Below are 7,444 nucleotides of genomic sequence, written 5' to 3'. Positions count from 1 at the left end.
CTACACGTGAATTATATCTCGCCGTCGACGTTCACTATGGCTGAAAATCCGTGCCCATCCGTCTCATCCGTCAAAGAAAAGTTAAAAATTTCTCGTGAACGTGAAGAGGAGTGTGCGGCCAATCTTAATCTTCGTCGACAAGACCTATTGAGGACCCGAACGGCGGCTATCGACGTGGTTTTGGCCCACCAAAAGGCCATCGTTCAACTCGACCAGGAACTCGAAGAAAACTCCAAGGACATAAAGAACGTGCACGTCCACTTCATGTCCGAACGGGAAACCATCCTTAACAGCTTTGTTGGATCCCTGTTAAAGGAAAAGAAGAAAGCAGCCGAAGTCCAGCCGAACACCCCACAGTTTGTCGCGCCCCGTCACACCCCGACGATCGTGTGCTTCCTGAGGACCCACCTCAATCAGCCGGGCATGGTGTCCTGTGGCCGCAAGATCAGGGAGTGTGATGGCTTCATGCTGCTGACTAACCGGGAGCGGATGGAGCTACTGTTCGCACAGCACCGATGTTTTGGCTGTTTTCTCCCGCTGTCCGTCGCTGGTCATTTGAAGTTGGCGATTGTCCCCACCCGCGCTTCTGTGCCAGGTGCGGGACCAACGACCACCACCAAATTCTCTGCGCACCAAGGCGGGTGTATCAGGGAATCATCCCTGAATAAACGTAGCCGTGGATTCTAAACGTGGCGAGCTTTGTTGTTTTTTTTGTTGTTTTGTTGTTTCTTTTTTGTGTTTATTTTAGTTCCTGTGGACAGGTGGGCCCGCTGTCACTTACAGTGCTGCCCTCACGGGCAGGATTGTAGGTGGCAAGGGCCTTCGGTTTGTGTTTATGTTGGAAGTGGCCCTTGCCCCCCTTTGTTCAGTGTGTGTTTTTCAGTTTAGTATACCGTAACGGTCGTGAACGAGGATCTCTCGTTTACCTCCCCCGTAATCCAGTCTAAATTTTAAGTTCCCAATTTTCTCTCTCTCTCTTTGTTCTCCCCTTTTTCAACAAAGAATAAAGCCGTGCGTTTTCCCTCAAGTCATATTTTTCATCTTCATTATTTTTCATCCTCCATTCCATATCTTTTCTGTTACAACGTCTCCACTGCACGTGAGCGTTAGTAACATGATGGCAAATAATGACTGATTTCCAATTTTACAAATAAGACGATAAAATGACGAAGCAAAAAAAATATCAAATAAAAGAAAAGAAAAGAAAAGAAACTATTTAACAATTATTTCACGAGAAGGGGGCAAAATGGAGACACACAAGTTCTCCACTTCCACTTCTACTGGAATCCGGTTACAACTTCTTTCCTTCCATGTAGCGTAGATGTAGGCATCCACGAGAGTGAAGATGGTCCGACGATGTCTTGTTGGCACGATGTCGCCGCGGATCAAGTTTTCTGGAGGAGTTTTGCAGCCATGGGGACGTTCTGTTCCCTCCAACCAGCTCCAAACTTTCTTTCGAAGTTAACAATATATGACTAGATGCTCATCGGTTTCTGAAAATTGATGACAAAGTTGGCAGTTCTCGTCGGCGAGGGAGTCAAACCGATGGCATCTAGTTCGTGTTGGTAGAAGTCGCTGGTTGAAGAGGAACATCGTTTCCTTGACGTTTGCAGGTAAGGCTGCAATCTCCCTCTAGATATTTAGTCAGTCCAAATCGGGCCTCAGGATTTCTATCTTCCCCGGACCACTCACCTCCTGGATCCAATGACGATAGGTTTCCTTATGAATCATTGGTTTACCCTGCGCCAGGATGCCTGCACTGAGTAGATCCTTTATCTGACGCAGAGGTTCCAGAAGGTAAGATGGTCTCTCGATGACTGCCGCTGGCTTGTTTCTGTCGTAGAGCTGAAGCATGTTGGGAAGAGGAAAGGATAACCAGAAGCGAAGCAAAGAACTTTCTGGGCTATCAGGACCGGTAAGGACTTTGTATATGGGACACAAGAATAGGGAACGATAAAAAAAGGTGGTGTTGATCATTTCCAATCCTCCCTGGTCTACAGGACGGTAAACTACTGACCTCTGAGGCCTTTCTATCCTCCCTATCTTAACAAAAGTATGACAGCCGACAAGATTCGATCAGCCGTTTGGTCACTGCATTGGAGAACTTGGGCTATGTAAACAGTTCTGGAGAGAGCCTTCGCCTTGAGAAAATTCACTCTCTGATGGAGTGTGAATCGACGAGAGGCATTCTCCCGCAGAATACCCTGCAAATGACCAAATGCATGATTCCAGACCCTGTCGGCTGTCTCTGTAATAGACGAAGAAAATTTAATTCCTAATAGGGGCAAAATCTTGGCTGACGTCAACCATGGCAAAGGCCAGTGTACCCGATTTCTCCACCTCCCGAGTCCCAGGGCTTTTGTTTTCTGTTTATTAATCCTTGCCTTAGTCCATTGACAGAAAAATTCCAAAACCCTTCCAGCAATTACTAAATCATTGTCACATGAAAAAAAAATTGTGACATCACCAACTAAGGCTCTGACAACAAGTTTTTGATTAAAAAATCTAATATCCTGGAGTTCTTGAGACAAACGGACAAGTAAGGGCTCGATGTACAGAACAAACAGATGCATCGAGAGGGGACAACCCTGTCGGATGGACTGGATATCATGAATCTCTCCTGCCACTTCCGTACCGTTGAGGATGGAAATTCCTGCTATCGAGTACATAGTTTGTAGTCAACGAACAAAAGTAGAAGAGTAACCCATAACCTCCAGTATCCTCCAGAGGACATCCCTGTTAACCAGGTCGTAAGCTGTCTCAAAGTCTACTTCGACAATAGCATTGCCCATACCTGGAACCGAAGGTTGAGAAGAATCATGGCATCCCCGGTCACCAACGTATTGTATAACATCCCTATACAAGCAAAGATTGTCAAAAATTAATCGACCAGGAACCCCACCTTTTTGGTGAGGCCAAATGGTATCTGGAAGGGTATGTCTCAACCGTCTCGCTAAGACAGATGCCATGATTTTATAATCACAATTGAGACAGGATATTGGCCGAAAGTCTGAAATCCCACAAGCGTCCTGACACTTAGGAATAAGTCTTATCGCTGCTTGCCCCTGAGATGACGTCAGGGTTCCCCTATCCAAGATATGGTAACATATCCGGGAAGTGGGGAGCGATTTCATACCAAAACGCTACATAAAACTCGTAGGGAATTCCATCAGTACCGGGAGACTTGTTCTTCTTGGTTTGGATAAGGGCGGTTTTTTTTCAAATGATGAAATAGGTACGGTGAGGTTCGGGGATAGTTTACAGCAATCCCTTACTCCCTCAAGAAAGCCAGTCCCTGCTAGCATGTCAGGAGAATATTAACTCTTAAAAATCGTAAAATGAGAAACAATTTGTTTAGAAACATCCTCTTTGGTGATTAAGCACTCGCCATTGGGGGCAATGATTTTTTCAATACGACATCTGCGGAAGTTTTCTTTGGCACGGCTAACATGAAATATGGTGGCATCCTCATTTTCTTCTCCCTAAAAGCAACGGGATCGAACTCCGAAACCTTTGAGTGTGCTCTCCTACCAAGAATTCGAAAAATTTCTCAACTCTTCAAAGGCAACCCAATCAAAGGTGTCTGCTTGGGCCATCTCTTGCATACAGGACTGATAAAACATCTTAGTTTCTCTTATCCTCTTTGCCCTTTGTTTGCAATATGCAATCGCGATGCGTCTGATTCCTGGTTTCAGGACACTCTCCCACCAATTTGCAACGTTACTTAGCCTTAATGGATGATTAGAGCATTGTTTAATGAATTCAATAATATTTGTTTGGAAACCTTCTTCTAACAAAATCAAAACATTCATTTTCCATAAGCCAACAGTAGGGTTTGCAAGATAAGGGATGTTGAGATTGCATGTAAAGGAAGACTGTATCGACTGATGGTCACTAATAGACAAAGGTTGTAAGCAGATAATCCGAAAATTATCTGCAAAAGTCTTACTAGCATAAATCCGATCAAGTCGAGAGGACCACCATGGTGATGAAAAGTATGGCCTGGTTCAGTTTTCTTTAGCTTTTTCAAAATATCAATGAGTTCCAAGCCCTCAATCATCTCCTTCAAAGCAAGGTTAATTACTTTAGAAGGACAGTATTGGGATATGGTTTGTTTCCTGTCTTGGATGTCGTCAACGCAATTAAAATCGCCTATCGGCATTGTCAGTGTCAGACTCAATGGCAACAACATTCCCCGTATCGGATACAGTTGAATCCATTGTTGACACTGAAGGTATAGGGATTCCTAGGGAATGGGTTTCTGGGATGATCACGGCTTGAGTTGGGAGAAACTGTCCTAGAGGAATGTCAGGGGAAGCTAATTCGTTAATGGCTGTTAAGTTGTCGGTCTCCATGGCTTCGTTTACCTCAGATGAAAGCTCTAATGAGACTCCCTCAGAAGGTTCTGTAAGTGAAACAGCATTTTCCTGGATTGTAACCGTGGGCTCTGCATTAGCTGCCTCTTCTACGTGGCCATTTCGAGCACCACGAGATTTCTTGGCATTGCTAGCTTCTTTATTCCTTCTAACAGTAGGACAATTGTTACTAAAATGATTTTCGTCGTCACAAAGTCTGCAAGTCGGTCGTTGACCTTCGTACTTCACAATGGCACGATAACTGCCAATGTTTACGTACGAAGGTATGTTCTTCGTCAATGTCATACGGACGATCATCCAAGTGGCAAGAACTGGGTATAAGACCTCGTCATCCTCGGTAGCCCTATAGGGTTCCCAACGAGTATCAATGACAGTTCCATATTGTTTAAGACGAATTTGGACTACCCCTAAGTCAAGATTCTGTGGGATCCCAGCAATTCTTACAAATCTCTCCTCAATGTTACTATCTCTAATGACAACATTTACTTCCTTCCACTCCAGTTCCGTACGGACAATGCCAGAGTGTTTCGACAAAAAAGATCTAGTGTAAGCTTCAGGGGTAAATGTAATTCTTGCGACCTGGTTTCGTTTTTCTAGTATTGCTACAAGACCTAACACATCATGTGGTTCTATTTTTAACGAACGGACGAACCCATGTACCGCCCGCATGCTCAATCTCGGGAATTGGACACCGAAATCGATGTCAACACCATTTTGCCATTTGACAGTCATTACCCCTCAAAACAAAGAGAAATACTGTCAAACAGACAGGGAAGGAAGGGGAATGACCCCAACCAAAACAGAACAATCACAAACAATCAATAAAACGGGAAAATGATTTAACAAACAAATATTTACAAACATACACAGCACAAACAACAAAAATTAAAAATAACAAATAAACAACGTAATCACTCACACTTTGGACCCAATTGGAGAAACAAGAAAAAACACGTCTGCACCAAACTGAGGACCTTCAGCAGCTGAGGAACTCGTGATCTCCTGCTTACTAGGCAGGTGCTTTGCCATCTAAACCACGCGACCATTGAAATTATTTTGAATGTGATGAAGACAGATCATAAAAACCATCAGGCTTTACAATCTAAAAGTATCATAAACAAGTGATAATATCATAATTTTGTAACAGAGTGATTTTCATTAAGCTAGATAACGTGTGTCAATTTATACAAATATTTAGAGTCGATATCTAATCAAACCCTCATAATTAACGCAGAAATTTATTTACACAAGAATTCTTTAGTAGGTTACAACGATACCTGGTTTCAGGACACTCTCCCGCCAATTTGCGACATTACTTTCCCTAAGAGGATGATCGGCAGATTCACGAATAAAACTTTTTACATAGTTCTGATAGCCTTCTTCTGACAATATGGAATTATTTAATTTCCACAAACCAGCAGGGGAACTAGTACGAGATCGAGATTGCAGGTGCAAGCGGATTGTACCGATTGATGATCACTAACCGACAAAGATTGCAAATAAATATTTAAAAAATTCTCTGCAAAAGATCGGCTAGCATATATCCTATCAAGCCGAGAAGAACCGGAGGGATGGTAAAAGGTGTGCCCCGGTTCACTTTTATTTAGCTTTTTCCAGATATATACCAGATCAAGACCAGTAACCATATCTTTCAAAGCATAGCTGACGATATTACTTTGGGAAGGAAAGGAGTCGGAGGATGCCTTATCTTGGATGTCGTCTACGCAGTTAAAATTGCCCATCAACACGAAGGGCAGTCGAGTAGTAATTGTGTAAGCAGGGATGGTTTGACGAAGAAAGATGTTTATCTCAGTTTTTACGTGACTACGTGACGGGGCATAGATATTAATGAACATGAAACATTTCACGTCAATAGATATGAGCCTTCCGTCGGGTTCTAGAAGTAATCGAGAATAGTCCAGACCATGTCTAATGAGAATGGCTGTTCCATTATTGTTGGGTCCGACATTTGCCAACTAACGGTAGTGACTTTCAATAATTGGGCAAGAATGAAATGCACCTCTTGAAGTCCCACGATATCTAGGTTACCGTCCCTGCAGAAGTTAAAGAGAATTTGACGTCGCTCGACTGACCTAATCCCTCCAATTTTGATATATGCGATTTTTAGCTTTGCAGTCATTGCCACTGGTAGAGACCCACGTTCACGTCTCACTCCGGGATGATTCCCTGATTCGCCCGTCGGAGTGCACAAAGGATCTGATGGTGATCCCTAGTGCCGCACATGGCACAGCAGCGCGGATGAGGTCAATAAGCCAGTTTGAAGTGCCCGGCGACGGACAACGGTAAGAAACATCCAAAGCACTGGTGTTGCGCGAAAAGTAGCTCCATTCGCTCCCAATTGGTCCTCAGCATGATATCCTCGCACTCCGAGATTTGACGGCCGCAGATCAACATACCCGGCTTTCCGAGGGGGGTACTAAAAAAGCAGAAGATGGTTGGGGTATGTTGGGGCGAAACGAACCGTGGGGCGTCCGGAAGAGTTGGGGGTTTTTCCGCTGCTTTCTCCCGATTACGTAACAGGGAGCCAACGTAACCGCTAAGCAGGGTTTCACATTCGGAAAAAAGTGAACGTGCACGTTTTTCAAATCCTTTGCGTTCTCCTCCAGCTCCTCGTCGAGTTTGACAACGTCCTTTTGGTGGGCTAGAACCACGTCGATGGCCACCGTTCGGACCTTCAAAAGATCTTGCCAAAGTAGCTGAAGTTTACTCGCACACTCTTCTTCACACTCACGAGACTTCTCTAACTTTTATTGAACTGATGCAGCAGATGTAGGTGGATTCTCGGCCATGATGCACGTTGGGGCAGAGGAGGTCACTTTAACATGTGCTTACTACAAGTTCAAGGGGATAACTGTCGTCTGCTAGTCTGAGGAAACAAAACAATTTCCCTAAACAGTCAGGTGCTAAACAGTAAGCGACCAAATTTTAGCCTTAGCCCTTTGAACTTAATATAGATGGCGTTGTTTTTGGAAAATTTTGCAACGTTCTTGCAGTGACCTCTACGATATTTACATTGGGGTTTAAATTTTGTATACAGTTTTTACATA

This window comes from Daphnia magna, linkage group LG7 (genome assembly GCF_020631705.1).
Source record: "Daphnia magna isolate NIES linkage group LG7, ASM2063170v1.1, whole genome shotgun sequence".
NCBI classification, from domain to species: Eukaryota; Metazoa; Arthropoda; class Branchiopoda; order Diplostraca; family Daphniidae; genus Daphnia; species Daphnia magna.
This window is presented reverse-complemented; position numbering follows the sequence as displayed.